Source organism: Falco peregrinus, chromosome 9, assembly GCF_023634155.1.
Source record: "Falco peregrinus isolate bFalPer1 chromosome 9, bFalPer1.pri, whole genome shotgun sequence".
In the NCBI taxonomy this organism is placed as follows: Eukaryota; Metazoa; Chordata; class Aves; order Falconiformes; family Falconidae; genus Falco; species Falco peregrinus.
In genome coordinates, this window is record NC_073729.1 from 18,894,569 (window position 1) to 18,912,585 (window position 18,017).

The 18,017-nt window shown below is 38.1% G+C and overlaps 1 long non-coding RNA gene across 2 annotated transcripts in view; it reads right to left on the bottom strand.

Annotated features, from left to right (window-relative positions):
* LOC114012954 (uncharacterized) overlaps positions 1–17,508 on the bottom strand; it is a 33,604-nt gene extending 16,096 nt beyond the window's left edge. For both annotated transcript variants that reach the window (XR_008748844.1, XR_008748843.1), the window contains exons 1-3: positions 13,679–17,508; positions 13,455–13,568; positions 364–554 (exon numbers count right to left, since the gene is read on the bottom strand). This is a non-coding gene — a long non-coding RNA (uncharacterized LOC114012954). The remainder of the gene's footprint in view (positions 1–363; positions 555–13,454; positions 13,569–13,678) is intronic.
* Between the last annotated feature and the right edge of the window lie 509 nt (positions 17,509–18,017).

Here is an 18,017-nt window from a genome sequence, read left to right on the forward strand (position 1 = left end):
ATTTTTTGAAAGTATGTGATTTTGTTCGATCACTTAACTAACCTAAAAAATAGGTATCTACTTTCATTTTCTGATGTTCAGACTAGAAACATTCTTTTTGTTTGATTGTGATTTTTTGGTCTTTTCTTAATTGTTTTTGTGTCGTTACCCATTGCAGATAGCTATGAAGAACCTGAAAACGTGCTTTAACTTATTCCAGGGATAGAGAAGATAAAATGAATTTAGCTATTGAAAAAAAATAAATCACTGTTGCTTTTGAGATCGAGTCTAAGGATTTTAACTGACTGACTTACTTTGAAATCTCCAGTTGAAACCTATATATGAGGTAGCAAAGAAAGGAAATCTGGGGGCAACATTACTTACAAGTCTTAGTCAAGAAGAGGCCCCAGATACATCCAGATGGTGCACGGCATTCACCCCTGTGCTGTGGGCCCATAAATTTCCAAGGAGCACAAGAACAAAGAAGAGTTCCTTCTCACCACTTCCATCTTTGCTCTTCTGTGCTGTAAGATCATCATTGTCTTTCTGAATTTTCTGCAAAGTAAAATGCCCACCTGTGGAGTGGAGAACAAGATAACACTAATCATGCACATACTGGTAAAAAGTCTGTCTCAATTTGCAAAATCCAAAACATTCATACACTATGAAGAAAATATGCTAAGCCCACTGTGACGCTCAGGGTATTTAATGTCATGCTGCATTCATTGGCTTCTTGCTGTTCAAGTTCCATACTATTTCCCTGTTTGAATTTCTGACCAAGCAAGCATCTCTGCATCAATAGGGAGCTAAATCAACCATATATTGCTCTATTAAAGCCAATGAATTTTCTTGCTTGCACTCTTTTAAGGGTCTGTCTAAAATCAAATTTTAAATGCAACTTGCAGTTGACGTTAAAAATCATGCTATAGATGACAAACTGAAAAACATTCTGAAAATCCAACAATTAGTATTTTTCTGTATCTCATCACATGTGTACCTGCTGTACTTGCCCAAGTTAAATATGACAATGTTTGTACACGTAAAAATATTGCATGGCTCATTTTAGTGAATTTAATGTAGCTTTCTTTAAAATTTATCCTAGTTATACATATTCCTTTATAAATCACGTTGGTAATATCTTGAAAACCTATTTCATCCCAAGTGGCAGATACAGGTTTTAATTGAGAGAATTTATGGGATTGGACAATGTTGGGTCTCAAATAATAAGGCCGAAGTAAAGTAGATCATTTTCATCGTAGTCCTATAGCAGAAGGTAAATGAGTTGAGTTTTTCCTGTGGAGGTCTTTACAAAAAATGCCAGGAAAAAAGGGTGTAATAGTTCACAGTAAGAGAAGTAAATGCAGTATAATTGAACTTCTATTTGCTATGGCACGTATTTTGTACAGGTGTCAGGTCCTTCAAGCGTCTAGAAGAGTCTGGTTCATACCAGCTGTGGGTTTTACAGTCAGTGTTACTAGCCTGAGAAGAATCCTCCTTCTTCACCAAGGTTATTTAACTTTCAGCTATAAAGCCTCATCTTAGTCATAAGCTCTGTCTCAGAGTCTCCACATTTCACAGTAGGCAGTGCCCATGTCATTAATTTACTGAGTGTTTATATAATAAATTGGACACCAAACTTACTACAGCCTAGGAACAAACAACAGAAGTTTGGTTTCCATGTGGAACTTGTCTTCATCAACTAGACAACACAAAGCAACCATTTACTTCTAACTTCTATGTCAGTAAGGTAAACACCATTTGAACCTGCACCTCAGCGTAAGCCTGAATTTAGGGACACTGTTTCATGAACTTTCCCAGGCAGAAGATGCTCGGTTGGCTCCTCTGAAGTAATTACAGTAAAATTGTTATCTTAATGTGTTTTCAATTCTTTGAATCCAGTTTTCTGGATATTTTTAAGCAATGGTTTTTTTTAAATGGTACTTTAAAGACAATTTAGGTCTGCATGGAATATTTTGTTTGCATGCTGCTTGTAAGGTTTTACATTTGGTAAAAGTTAGGAACAGAAAAGTGGATTAAGTGCGTTAGTGGATACAAATGTGTTAGGTCCAGCAACAGTGATTTCAAGTTGTGTAGTTATATCTGTGTTAGAAAGCTGGGATACGCATTACCATTAAAATACACTAAATTCCTGTTATCACTATATACAATTTAGAATCTTATCTAAATTTCATCAATATTGTCTTTGCAGTAAGTTATACTGGTGAAGGAAATGCAATCATATGGTTTTCTTGCTAGAAGGTACAGAATACCTTTTTTTCAATTTATTTTTTTATATAGCTGCATTTACTGTTAGAGATGTCAATAAATTGCCTTTTTCTTTGAAAAAAAATTGCAGTTGAAAAGATTAGAATTTTTCCCTACTCTAAAATTTTCACTTGCTGTCATGAAGAAATTTTTAAGGCAGACGACAAGAATGTTCTAATTCTTGTGTCCCCATTTCTCAAAATATCAAAATGATGTTATGTGCCTTGTTGTCCCAGATTGTCTGTCGGTAGATTGCAGGGCATAATAGATCATTTTATGGTAACCCAGAAATAAGGAGCTACATGCTATCCTTGATTGTAATACCAATACTACTGATAGCAGCTGGGTTGTAGTACTGTGGCAGAACATAAAGCGTTCGGGTTGGATTAGCTCTATAAGAAAGTATGTAAAATATTTGCTGCACCTTTGATATGTGCAGTGCCCCAAGAGTGCTAAGTAACAACCATCAGCACTAAAGATAAAGTGATTTTATGTGCACTGGCACAGAAGCCTCTAGAACGGCTGTAACAGATTGGATTTCCTCAGGGTCTGACAACAGCCAAACCTCATGTTCAAGTACATCATTATATATTATCTGTGTTCATGACAGTGTTCACTGTAGTTACCACTTCTATCTTAATGTTTTAATTTTAAATTAGGCTATAGCCTTTTCACTATTTCAAGTGGCTATCTTCTGTACGTGACAGCACAGTTTTCCAACAACCTGCAGTTACTTAAATGCCATATATATTACATATATATTTATATATATATACATCATATCATACATACAACCTTTATAAAGTCTATCCTACCCCACAACTAAAATACCTTCCTTTCCAGGCTGCCACAAGCTGAGCAGGCAGCCGTGGGAGCCCTCCTTTCAGAAAGCTGCTTGGGCATTAATATGAAACCTAAGGTGCCACATTTCACATTCAGAATGATTACCAGATCTCATAGCGTTCCCAGAAGAAAACCTTGGTGCTTCTTAGGAAACAAATTTGCTGCCCATCCCATGGGTGACAGCTAATACAGATACCCGAGTCTACCTGTGACAGCTGCTAAATAGAAACAAGCCATCACCTGCCTGCCCTTTGCCTGTGCTCCTTCATAAGGTCCTTACAGCAGACATCCAATTCATAACAATACTGCCGCTGGTATCAGGTGCCTGGGCAGTGTATGGAAATGTTGTTATATTTGTCCATTAATAGAATTACCCAGAGGTGTGAATAATTACGAAAGCCCTTATGCTTTCCTAGATGTTTCATCCATTTGAAAACAAACAAGAAAAGGCTTGGGACTGTCAGGTTAGATCCCTGGAATGCTTTACAACATTAAATAATTAAGGTTCTCCACTTTCACATCCTCGACAAGAGTGGCTGAATATGGATATCAGTTGCTTCACTGCACTGTGAAATTTAAATAGTGGAAAACGCATAGCTCTCAGGCCGGGTTGAGATAGTCATCTGTCACCAGGCAAGAACTGAGCAAAGTTAGGCAATCTGACCCAAAATGAAAGCCTGCTCAGCTAGGACTCATACAAATCATGACTTTGGGAGAATGTGAAGCCTGGTGACCCAGCATTTCTGATAGCTAAAGATTATTAAGACTTAAAGCTCAGGTTTCCCACAGCCGTAACAGCAGAAGAAGTAGGATAAAGTCACAGGCATTGAGACAAAGCATAATGCAGTTCGTTTCTATAAAGACTTGAATCAATCTGCTGCAAATGCCTACCTCTGCAAAGTTTGTGATGCCTGCAGAGCACGACCACAAGTTGCATGCTTGTAGGCTTCTAAAGGGAACAAAAACTGTAAAGTTTTGAAAAGTAAAACTGCCATAATCATCTTGCAAGTGCCAATAGGATCTCTACAGTACCTACCCTTCCCAAAAACAAATACATAAACAAGGATCAATAAACAATCTCTTTTTTTAGAGCAGGTTAAGTCATCCCGAAGTATTCCTCATGAAATTACTAACCACTTTTTAAAAGATTTCAAAGGGCCCAGTTAATTATTCACTAGCTGTGCCTGTATCTCCTAATGTCTCTTCTCCCCTTAAGTATCATTCTAAGTGAGATATCCTTCCATTCGGCTGCAGAGCTTTACAAGTGCTGGCATGTGGCTCTGAAGATCCCTTTCCCGTCTGTTCAAAGCATTTTTATGCTCCTGGGCTGAAAGCATAGTTGTTCTACTCCAATTTCTTCAAATACTCTACTGAATGCTTAGCTTGACTCTTGTGAGGAGGCTTGCTGATACCAATGTTACTTTTTACACAGACATAGAAGTGTTTGCCTATCTGTCTGCTTCTATTCCCCAGTTATGTAAAAGGGCTATCACTTTTCTCACTGCCTAAGTATTGGAAAACAAATTTACGCATGACAGCGAGTTGCTCAAGTACCACAAAATAATGGTATGAGTGCTGTAGCTAGCTTCATTCTGTTATTATTAACGTGCCAAATGCACAGTTTATCAGAGATGATCTCATACAGTCAAAAGAATGGAAATTAGCTACCGCCTGTGGCTTTAAACTGAAACATGAACATAATGCACAGGAATGCATCACTCTTAAAAGTGCCTCTCTGTGGCTGTGACAGACAACAGGGAAGATGATGCAAATGGGTTTAAATGACTGTATCTAAAGCCATTGTTGCTTTGATCTAGTTGAAACTACCCAGTATTTTAAAGATCATTCACATATTAAGTGGCAGGTGTGTATTTCTGCTTCTTATTAGAAAAAAAAAAAACCAAACCAGCTGCTTTCTGTGAATTTAGCTTTGGGAGCTGGAGCGTTCCAGTTTCAATCTGCATTCTGGGACAGGTAACAGAGACCAATTAATCATGAAAGCTCCCTCAGATGGTCTCACCTTCTTTTGTCTTTGAACAGCACGATACAAAATAAAAATGGGTCATCAATGCATGAGCAAGAGGCTATGATATCCTATCCTTGAAGAGATGTTATACTTGCAGCATTGACATGAGATACAGAGAAAAGCAATCCTCTACTCAGTGCAAAAGCCTATCATCTGCGGGTGGGTATTGTTTGTTTGTTTTTACAGGCAGCATTAAAATATTTTTTTACGGTAAGGATGTTGATAGCTTTCAACACTGCAAATCCTGGGTGAAATGAAAGAGCTGGAACACGGAACACTGAGGAACAGATTAATTCGCTGCTCACCAACAATGCTCACTGTCAGTTTGAGCTGTGAGAAATAAGGGGATTTTGGTAATAAAGGGGGCCAAATGCCTGCAACAGGGTTTACAGGCTTGGAGCAACAGATGGATAAGAAAAGCATGTTTATGGAGAAAAAAATCAGCTGGAAAAATGAGTAATTAAAAAAAGAGGTAGAAATGGAAGAAATTTGTTCTAAGAGATATAAAGCCTCATTATCCTTCACTTGGTTTTCATGAAAAGAGCGAGGAGGGACTGTACACAAAACAAAGGGGGAAGAGAGGCAAATAGAAGTCAGTTCAAATCTCTGACTCGGCAGAAATCAGATAAATGCTACTCTACAGCTTTAATAGCAATAAGAGATTCCTTGGGATTGACAGAATAGGCAGAAGTAGTAGGATGAAGTCAGTGTTATATTTATTTTGGCTATCAAGAAGAGAAAAAAAAAACCAAAACAGAACTAGAAGGCTCTACAAGCATGATTTGAATAATAAGAATAGCAGAAAATAGTTGGCATGGAACATTTAGCAAATTATACCTAAACTGCAGACAGTCAGCATCTATTTACCCACAGAGAGCATGCCTAACAAATCTCGTACTGCCTCATTGAAGCAGCAGCAATAACAGAAAAGATTTTACAGGGAGGGAATCAGTGGGTATAATTACATGGCCTGCAGAAAACACTTTTGACAGAATATAACCAGCTAGAAGTTAAACATGAATAGGGGAGCAACCACAACAATCAAACTTCAGTCAATGCAATGTTACGGTGGAAGAGAAATAGTAAAGAACAGGAATAAATTAAAAGAGATCTTATTTTACAGGACACCAAGGCACTAAAGGGTCTTGAATGATATGGCATATTCTGCACTGTTCCCAGGAAAACACTTAGCAATGTGCATGGATGAGAATCCCAAGAGAGGTGATGTTTTGTGTTTAGCCAGGAATAAGCCATGATCTCCTCCCCAAACACTTAGAAGTGGGGGGAGAATAAAATAGGAAAAAAAAAAAAAAAAGAAAAAAAGATGTTTTGAGCATATGAGGTTTATAGTCTTAAATTTTAAGGCTGAAAGAGACTGTGATGAATTATTCTAACTTCGCATAGAATCTCACCCAGTAATTTCTGGCTGGACAACCACATTTCTAGGAAAAATATTTACTTAAAATACTTCAACAAATTCACTATGTTCATAGGTTAATTGTTCTGATGGTTAATTACTCTCAGTGAATCTTAAATATATCCTGAATTAGTCTGTCTCCAGTTTTCGAACTCTGGTTTTTGTTGTATCTTTGTTTGATTTCAGTGTGCTGTGTAATCCTCTCCCTGGAGGTCTACAGGTTTAATTTAAGTTACCTTATCTTGCAGTAGGTTGAACTTTAGTTTCTCATTATTGATCATGATTTGAGACTCCAAATAATTCTTGGAATCTTTTTCCCATTCTTCCCAAATTTCTGATTTTTTTTCTCTGAATTGTGTACACTGTGTGTCCACATAAATTAGACACAATTTACTAGTAAATGCCTAATCAGTAGAGAGTGACAAATCTTATTAAGAAAAAATAAAACATCAAAGCAATTGCAGATAACATTTCATCTTGGTATGGACCGTAAAGTCACGTCTCAAGCCCTGAGAATGACTACAATCTGGCTTCTGGTGGAGTTCACCCCGATGCGGTTTCTCCCGATTTTTTACACTTAATCAGAAGAGAATTTGGGGCAACTACACAGTTCTGGTTAAAGAAAGCAAAAGAAAAGAAAAAAAATGGACAACACAGAAGGTTCAAGAGAGGATAACTAAGACAATAAGCCCTAACGACCCTAAATGATAAGCGAAAGAAGGTTAAACATGCTGTGGAAAAGAAAAGATTAATAGAAGACCTGGCTGATATACAAAATACCTTTAGGGAATAGAAAGGATAAATTTTAGTAGACTAGCTATTTAATAGAGGGATATGCAAGCATGATTAATTAATTAACATCTGTATTAGTTAATGAAGATGAAAAGCTTTATATTATTGCTGAGCTGTTTTATGAAGAAAAATAAAGGTAGCAGGCAGCTTTATACTTTTTAATGCACAAGTTTAGCAAAATTACTGGAGCGGTCTCCCTAGGCTGTGTAGGCATAGGGGTTGGCATAACACAGGCATGGCAATGGAGGAGGGAAAGGGGACAGAGCTGCTTCAGCAGGGTAAATTTTTTATATAACACAAGAGCTCTTTGTTTGGAGAGTTCATTTTTGCACCTCTGCCTTCAAAATAAGTGTAACTATCTTCCAGTTAACTCAGGTTTGAGACTCTCATTACATAAGGGAGTTAGCTTCTCACTGTTCCTAAGGAAATATAAAATATTCCAACTCTCTAACAGAAAAAAACCTCTGAGGATGATTATTTATTGGAACATATTGCCCACGGAGGTTGTGAAATCTCTGTCCTTGGAGGTTTTTAAGACCTGATTAGACAAAGCCCTGAAATGGCTTCATGTGAATTCAGGCTTGGCCCTGCTCTGAGCCGCAGGTCGGACTGGAGCCCTCCCAAAGCCCTGTCCAATGTGAACAAATCTATGACACCATAACATAAAGGACAATTTTATAACTTAAATAATAGAGAAGCTATGATTCCTGATACATCAATAAGGAAAACTTTAACATAATTTACCAAAATACGATATATTTAAATATTAAAAAGCAGGTAACAAATAATTTAGGATAATTTTGCTGGGAGTAATGTCACACATTGCGGTCTCTGAGATGTTTTAGTGGGTCTTGATAACTATCATAAAGCTTATTGAAGCAGATGTACTTTTCAAGCAAGAGGCTGATTTATATCAAACAGAAGCTATAATCTCCTTAAGGTCTACTCATTTGATTTGGAGAGGTGAAGACTGGTTTTAAACGAAACTCAGTTTAAAAAAAATATTTGGAACTTACCTTTCTTTCTCCTTTGATTGTGAAATAATTGGTTTCCTTTCAGTCACTGAAATTCAGCATATTGCTTATAAAAAAATACTTTTGCTAACCAACTTTTGTGATTAATGGATAGAACTCATTAGATGCTTTATACTGTAAATTAATATATTGCTTTATATTGTAAATATATTATTTAAAATATTATATCTATACTACATTAGATGCTTTATAATGTCACAACATCTACAACTTGTTGCATGTATCCCCTTTTGATATAAATTCGAACTCCTACCCACTTACATTTAGAGTGGAATATTACCACATACGCCTAACAAAAATATAGGGCCCAATTAGATCAATCTCTCCCTCCCTCCCTCCCCAACTAACGCACAGCTGTTTAACCGCCTGTACCTGGTCTGAACAGATTTTGATCTAAATACAAAACTTCTGCCTCCAGGATCACCAATGTAAGTATATGCAAGTCCCTTTAAAATCCTGCACAGAAAGCAAATAGAAATGAAGAAGTCATTTATGTTACAATGCCATTTCCAGCACTAAGAAATGTCACTTTCATCGTCACTGCCAGCGTGACTTGAAATGTTTCATCTAAACTCATATTGAACTCAGGTTGCTGACAGTCCTCCTTGCTCCCTCCTACAAAGTCAGCTTCCCAAATCCCCCTCTTTGTGTGGCTGTACTGCTAGACAAGCCCCCACCTAATTACCCAAGATCGAAGAGGCTTTTTCACCTCAGCTGTCATTGCTGTAACAGCTGATAATACATTTTTTCCTAATGTCTTCTAACAAAGATATGTCGGTAGATCAGACACGCTCCTCACAAAACAGCACAGTTCAGCCATGCACCACTATACAAATTAGCATCCTTTCTCCTGCTAAACATCAGGAATCTTAGTATTACAGTACTCCGCATTTTGAAGCTGTACCTCCGTTGCCAAAGCAGGAGGCTCTGGGAACACAATCTGTACTCCTTTCCACTAAGGGCTCTGCCATTGCAGTGCATGGAAGAGGTCCCTCCCTGGAAAGGGAAAGGACATCATTCTGGCCAGAAAGAAACACTGAATGGTGACAGCAAACAGCATGGGATGCAAAGATATTTCTTGGTCTACCCTCTTGCCTAACTGAGAAGGTTCCCTTCAGGTTTGCATCCGAGGCCATCCCTTTTCACAGTCAATAAACACTGCTAACAGGTGGCCGATAAATGTTATAGCATGGTTTCACACAGTAGTAACATAAGGATGTGTGTGGACGTGTAGCATCCCTCAGCTCAAACGGACCGGATCCAGCCTTCTGTTCCATCATGCAAGGATCCTTGCCACATGCAACAGCTCTAGTCAAATCAGACTGAGCAAGAGCTCACTTTGCAAGTTTTGCACAGCAAACTGAGTTGCAACGTATCCGAACTGTATGCATCTTCTACATACAGCCCACTGGATTTTGTATCTGGGATCTTTTTCTTACCAATGTGGCACCCACAATTTAAATGATTATACTGATATACAGTCATTAGACAGAAATTGCGTCTGATCTGGTCCATCTTTGGCAAGATTGAAGATCAGAAAGCAGGCACCACATTTGCCTCTATAATACTCTCCTGAAAGGAGAAAGTCAAAGCCAAAGTCTTGCAGCAGAGAAAGTCAAAGCCAAAGTCTTGCAGCAGAGAAAGTCAAAGCCAAAGTATAAACGTATAAACATAAAGAATGTAGAAAGGTAAAGGGCCCTTTTTTAACAGGTGAGGAATACAGTAAGAGAAAAGATGCACCCATGCTAACAGTACAACCTGAAACACTTCACAGCATTTCAAAAGCAACCTGTGACTTTGGGGGTTGGGCATAAACAAGTTACATCTTCTCTGAACTATGACTCTCTTTTCAGTCTGGTTTTCTCTGTGGGTGATGCCCAGACACAGATACAAAGCAAGAGACAGCACTTTCAATGTCAAATAAGATTCAGTTGTAAGACTTTTTTAAAACACATTCAACCTTTGTAAAACTATTTCTAAATATTTTAAATAATCTAAAATACTGCTAGCTAAAAAATTTAGTCTGACTGAACATAGTAATTAATAGAACCACGATGACATTATGACTGATAGATGGTCCACAGTTGAATAGACTTTAACAGGATACTGCCATAGGAGAGAAAGGCTGCTGCCAGCCATTTAGTTATTTCAGTTCTACTGAGCAAGACACATCCAAGAGCTTTAAATATGATGACAATCCAATTTTAGCTCCCAAGAATCAGTTTCAAAGTAAACGTCTTGGACAGTGAAGTCAACAGAAAACATTTAGCCACTAATTCTGTAGAAGTTTTGTAGTTATTTGGGGTTTTTTTTAATCCCTGAGAGTGCAGCAATGACATATAAAAAGAAAAAATGGCTCTGGATTTCTGGAACTAACCCAGGACACCAGGATTCTGACAATGAGCTCCTGCACATTTTTGTTAAAGCTCCTGTGCCTCAGGGAACAGCAATAATCTCTCTAGTAACCAGAACTGTCTTTAAAAGCTACTTTTGTACACGTCAGTTTCTGAGTGGAGTACCATTTGATCTAGTGCTCATTTTTAAATGCACTGCAATTTAAATACAAACTCATGCAATAATCTTGACACTACTTTTTTCAGGGCACAGAAGCCTAACAGCAGCAGTACCTTATTGGCTGCCAATACCTGTGTCATGATGTTTTGCTAAGATAGAATACATAAAATCACAATGGAAAAAAACAGAAGATGATGCTGCAACTGCATTGCTTTTGTAATGAAATAATGATTAAAATGTTACTGCGGTTGAACTGTATGTATTCAGCTCTATTTGTAAAAGAATTCCATTGCACAGATGCAAGTTCACTGATGAAACACGGAAGAAAGCTTTTCTCACAGAGAAATGTGATAATTCTTCACAATAAAATTGCTTGCATCTGTTAGGAAGTTTTAAGTCTGGTTTCATAAAACAGAAAACAAATCCTTATTAAATATATAGTCCAGTTGAATGTTGTTGTCTTTTCTCAGGCTACAGTCCTGCTGAAGTCAAATCTCTCTTTGAGGAGACTGTCAAGATTTAGTAGCAGAACTTTTTTTTGTAATGGAAAGAGTAGAAACTTGGCTCATTAGTTACGCCATTTTTGTGTCAGTGTGACATCCGCTGGCAGGTAGCGGAGAGTAAAACCTATCAAGCAAGCAGCTCAGAAACCTGCAGCATCCCAGAGCTCTACGTTTATGTAACCTCCTATTCCAACAAGTTTTACCAACATTTTTGCCCAATGTGAGCCTCAGAGTGATATATGCCTAGTAAATACTTTTGAGAGAGAAAAAGATATTAATTAAAAGCAAGCAATAAAGTCAGAGTTGTTTACTACTATTTCTCCAATAATTCTCCTTTTTTTAATAAACAGAACGGAAAGCGTAACTGGTTAGATAAAGTTTTGCAGCAACAGTAGTGGCTTAACAATTCTCTACCAGATGCTGGTGTGGAAAAAAGAGAGAGATACAGAGAAACAGTTTCATGGTTAAAACACTGAACTCATCAGTTGTTCCAATGTTTGTTTTCAGATTTGCCAGGGTTTTTTTCTGAGAGCTTGGGCAAGTGAACGAATTACCCTGCATTTGTAAAAGAGAGAAAGTAATTTGTCCCTCTCCAGTAGTTCCCTGTCTCTCTTGAACCAGGGAGCCCAGAACTGGATGCAGCACTCCAGATGCGGCCTCACCAATGCCCTGATGCTGCAGTTCCATGGAACAGGAGGGCAATGCAATAGCATCCTGCCAATGAGAGGGGCAGCCAAATCCCCCTTCATCTCCCACCGCATCGCTTAGCTTTGTGTCAGCCTTGATGGTTGCCAGGACTATCCAAAACACAATTCAACTCAATGACCATTCTGAAAGCTAACTAGTCAAAACAAAACAAGATGCCTTTTTTTTTTTTTGTCAGGTTAGTGAATCAGATAATGAAAAAAATCACCACAGACTAGGCAAAAGGAAAGGGAGGACAAGAGAACAAGAGATGAGGGAGGAGAACAAGACCATGCGTTTCTCATGGCAGCAAGCCAGCAGATCAGCTTGGATGTCTGTGAAAATGCAACCTGACAAACATATATCTTTAGGATCCCAAAATAATTCTCTAGAGCAATGGTTACTCCAAGTAGCTATAGTTGTAAGCACAGAAAAATAATCTTTTTAATCATTTAAAAATGGTCAGATGAGGGAAATTTAAGTCATACTTTTTTAGCTACTGAAGCAGACAGATGATGCATCCAAGCTTCTAACCCACTTTTCAGAGAAGAACCAGAGGGCTAGACGCAAGCTGGTTTCTCAAGCTGATGCACAGTATTTCACTGTCAGGAATGCCACTTAAATATTAACCAAAAGTCTACATCAGTCTTCCTACTGTGAGCATGCAGAACAGTGGAGAGATTGTACTTCAGCTGACGTTTATTTATCCTGCATGGAATTTGAAGTAAAACTGCAGCTGAATGAAATCGTGTGCAATCTGCCATCTGTGTATTCCACCAGGAGTATCATTCTGGATTGTTTAATTTTGGGGAAAAAGTCAGACAAGGATTGTGGCTCCAAGGGTGAAGCATGTACAGACTTAAGGAGGTGATATACTTGTGTTTTAAAGTGCATTTTTGCTATTTTTTGTTGGGGCTTTTTATTTCTGAGACTATCACAGCTGTTTCACAGACTCTCTAAGCAGGTCTCTCTGTTTGATGTTTTACATTTTGTAAAAGAACTTTAACTGTGCTATTCAGATTTTTTTCCCAAATTGATCCCTACTCTTCATAAACTCCCTTTTCAGCCTTTGTACTTTCTTCCAGTTACTCAGTAACATTGGCTGTTGTCTAGGAAACGCATCTTGTGTTCTCCTGAGCATCCCGGCACTGTTAATGAAAGAAATCCCTTTGCATCTCTGGGTCACATCATGTTAATTCAGCAACTCTGTGTGAGAGCCAAGCTACTGATTTAGTGTGCAACCTGCAATGCAAAATGCTCTTTATAAGGCTACCAGAGTGAAAGAGCTACCATAAGGAAACCTTCCTCACAAGGCCTCACAGTGGTTAGCTATACAGGGAATTGCACATATTCAGACAATCACACGTATTCAGAAAATCACATCTTCTCATACATACCAAGGACAACAGCAAAATATTCAGCAACTGGAATGGCAGTAGGAAAGGCCTAGAGTAGTGATATTTTCCTCAAGACAAACTCCATACATCCCCTTCAGACTGCTATGTATAAGTCTATATAAGAAATCAGAAGAGGATTTGTGAAGTTTTGTTGTACAAAAAAAATCTTACAAACAAAAAAAAAATTAAGTCCAGACCTCAGCACTTATTTAATGCTTTTTCACCTTGAAGTGTAGCAAAGCTCTACTCAGTTCATCCAGCTTCTCCACCTTTGAGCAGAGGAATAGGTCAATTCATCCAATAACACAAGTAAGACTAAGCAACAGCAGAAAGCTGGCAGACAGGATTGTTGTCTGGAACTTGAGTGGCACCAACCAGGCAAGTTTAGGCAGACTAGAGCCCATCTTCATTTGTTGTAGTTGTTGTTGTTTTGTTTTGTTTTGTTTAATTAAATAGAAGTGATGCTTCCAAGGTCAAACTGCCAGGGAAGGATGGTCGCTGCCAGCTCTATGAGTCGTATTGTCAAATCACGGGGTCCAGTTGGTCAAGTTGATCTTTCAGCTTCAGTATTTCACAGAGCAGTGGAGGCTATGACTAGCTGAAATCCTTATCTGGTTTAATTACAGGCTTTGAAGTTCTGAATTCGCCCCATTTCTCTGGGCGAATGAAAAATCAATTAAGAGAGTAAACCTCCAAAATTCACACCCAGCTCAATGACAGTTCTATAGAAAACTGCTCAATATCAGCATCAGCATCAGTGAAACTATGTATTACTTTGTGGCTAAGAAAGGTTATTTGCTAACAGCCTAGATGGAAGAAGAATGCTATTAAAAAAAAATTATCTTTAAAAAAAGTGGTCTGATGCCCACTTGACTTAAGGTATTCCCTCAAATACAGATGAACGGCTACAGAACTACTCCCAGCTGTTACTATACTTACAAAGCTGCATGAGAATTGAGACTTTGGTGATATAAAGGTGATATAAAGACTTTAAGAACAGGTAAGACAGGAAGGTATGCAGGCATCCTTGTTAAACTTTTCACTACTGTCACAAGCAAGCAAAAATACAAATTAAAAACCATATTGCTGTATATCAAGACCACTCAGCTTCCTATGTCGTCTTGGTAGCAATGAGTTGTGATTGCTAATGCCTCATGATCCCTTATTGTAGGATGGGATGTGGGATACTGCATCAAGGAGAAAGGGAGGTACATGCTGGCCATTAGAAAGAGTGGTCTGTGCCAACTGAAAAGGGAAAGATACCCACAGACTGTGCAAAGGCTGAAGATGGGGAGTGTTCATTCTAGCCCACTGGCAAAAAGACAGCCCATGCCTCAAAAATGTGGCAACAGAGAGCAGGAACAGATTTCAAATAACTCCCTTTTGTACAAACACATTATTCGTTGTCTGTACCTTACTGACATCTTCTCCGTGATTTTTTTTAATGATACACCATGCTTTTGGTCTTTTGCTCCAGGGAAAGCAAGCCCGCATTAAGATGATAATAAAAAAAAAAACATAATCCTGGTGATTTATAGTCTCAAACTGAGATGTGTAAATGATCTGCTCTCCTCAGAATATTAAAGCTATTTGCTATTCAAACCCAGATCTGATTTTTGCAGAGGGCCTCTCATATTAATTGAAGGTCAGATCAATATCACTATTTGTAGGGTGTTTGGAATACATGCCAGGAGACATTTCCATATTAAAATTCAATAAGACATTACACCAACAAACTCACTCTTGCCTGAGGTTAACCTTAAACAGGAAAGAGATATTTCAACCCGTTAATCTCATTCTTCCCCATATTAGCTTGTCATGGTGTTGGGCATGGCTTCCGCCTTTGCAAATTTAATTTGTGTCAAAGCTTGCAATTTTCATTGCTTGCTGTCACTACATTACGATTCTTGTCTTCTTTCTCCCAGTTAAAGAGCAGTATGTAATTGGAGTGGTTTTCACTATACAACACTTGGCAAACTGGTCCCTACCCACGATGCGATGAAGACTCAGCCATGCTGTCACACTTAATACAGTCAATGACTCTGCACCTCTCCCCAGATTTTCTAGCTGAAGATTTGCAACAGCAATCAAGATCTTTACCTAAAACTGATGCAAGCCAAACAGATGATGATTACAGCAATTGCTAGTTGATGAACTGGGACCCAAATGTTGCCCTTATCTTGATGTTCATTGCAGTCAGACACGGTTTCCCAGCCATCAGTGTCTGGTGAGTGAACAAGCTTGCCTGGCCTGGAAGACAGCCTGGGTGACCTCAGTGGTCTTTTACATTTCTATCAACAAGAAAAGTGCACTGGGAATAGAATCAGAAATGTGAACGCTGTCCACTATAACCCTTAAAATGTGTCAAATGTATTTTCCACTTCTCTTGTTGAATATGAATGCACAATCAGGAGGCCCAGGTAATGAGATCTGCAGGTTTGCTTCTTACATAAAATGCTCATCAGTATTTTATGTTATTAACCTTTGCAGTAAAAGATCATCAGGTCCTTTTCCTCTTTCATTAAAAGCTTTTCAGACAGAAAAAAGGGGTCAGTTCATCCCAAGTATTGTGTCCCCAGTGATTTCAAGCAGCTTTCATTATTATTTTTTTTTTCTTCCCTCCCTATTCTTATTCATTCCCTATTCATGCATACATGAGGTAAAGCAGATGTCATTTGCTTTTGGAAGCCCACCATCCCCAGTTATAATGGCCAACAATCATTTTGATCAAGGTTAATGATCAGTTTCAGGATTTTCTATTTCCCTTGTATTACCTTGAAACAAGTGGTTGCATATTTTTTGTCTCCAAAATGTTACTGCTTTTTAAAACAGATTTTCTTCTTTAAAAAAAAAAAAAAAAAAAAAAAAAAAGGTGCCTCTGGTTCTAAACTCTCTAAGAATTTAAAGATTCTTAGAATACCCGCAAAGTCCCAATACTGCATTCATTAGTTCCCTAGTTTATAGTTCCAAGAAAATACTATTTCACCAAAGATGCAACAACTAACTTTGAAGCAAAAATGGAGGGAAAGGTCTCCAAAAGAAAACTTCAAAATGCTGCTTGAATTTTATAGGTGACATCTGTGACAACTGATGACAAGTGTTTTTCACCTTGGATCCTGTATCATTTAACAGGAAAGCATCACTGATGTGAAATGCAGAACTGGAAGGTAATGTTACAGGAGACTGAAGTCTCAGAAATCACTTGCAAGATAGCATTCACATTTAAAAGCTAGATGTCAAATATTCAGTGGACTTAATAAATTATGACCACAGAAGCAACGGCAGCTGTGCTGGTTTATGGAAGCTCATAACGTTCATATGAATGAGTATTTTCCCCTACAAGTTATTCCTATGAAAAGAAGGTATTTCCCCTTGGAAAATGTGTGAGGGGGAATATCTGCTTCCTCCTGCACTGGACAGATTTTCTTCTCTTTAGAAGAAATAACATTTAAATGATGGTGGCAGTTTTCTTTGTTAAAGGGAATACGAGAGAAGGGGTTGCTTTGAAGTGACACATTGTTTAACATGTTTCCAGCAAAGTAATTTTGAGAATGTTAATGAAAGCTTATTATTCTACAGCTAACATCAAATTAAAAAGCAGCAACTGTGAAGATTAGCAAAACTTGGAAAATTTTGTAGTACATAGGAGGCAGCTTCTTGAACAGTCTGAAAGCAGCAGGGTTCCGAGATGAACCTCCTAATGCTACACAGGGACAACTTACAGATCTAGAACATCAGTCCAAAAAAATATCAGTCTGCATAATACTCTTATTCTTACTTAAGAGCACTCGTTTAAGTATTGTATTCAAACACAATGCTTCACACACCCAGAGCTATTTTATGCTATTACTTGTTAAAGAAACTGAGCAGGTAAAAGCATCAGGCCACTTCAACAAGGCTGAGTATCCCAGAAACAACAGTCCAGAAGCACATAGTAACTCTGATACGCCTGAACTGCATAGCTGCACAACTGAGCTGCCAAACCTGATTACAAAAGGTGCTGTACAAACACAACTTTTTAATCTAAGAAAAGGGATAACACTGGGGTGGCAAAAAGCAGGGCAACATCTGAGAGAAAACCACCCGAGCTTCCAATTCTGGTCAGGATTCAGAGGCATCAAGGCCTCATAAAAGTTTTACAAAAGCATTTAGAGGGATTGAAGTTGTAACGATGTTTATAGGGAGCTGCTCAACGGGGGGGAGGGGGGGGGAAGAAAAAAAAAAAGCAACAGTGTGCTTGATTTGAAAGAGATGCTGATCAGAAGCATAAATCAACCATTTGATAGGGGGAAAAGGAAACAGATTAAAGTGATGAGAGAGGCTTGAATGTGAAGACACACATTTCTTGGATAAAGGAAGGAGGTAAAATAACCAAAGACACAGGCTAGAAAAACAATCTTTTAGGGAGCATATTTTGAAAAGATAAAAGACTGCATTAGTAAAGGTCAAATGAAAGGATGTGGCATTAACCAAAACATACGTTGAGAATTTTAAGAATTTTACCTTGCAAATATACGGGGGGGGGGAAAAATCATACCTTCAAAAAACAAAGATACAACGTCT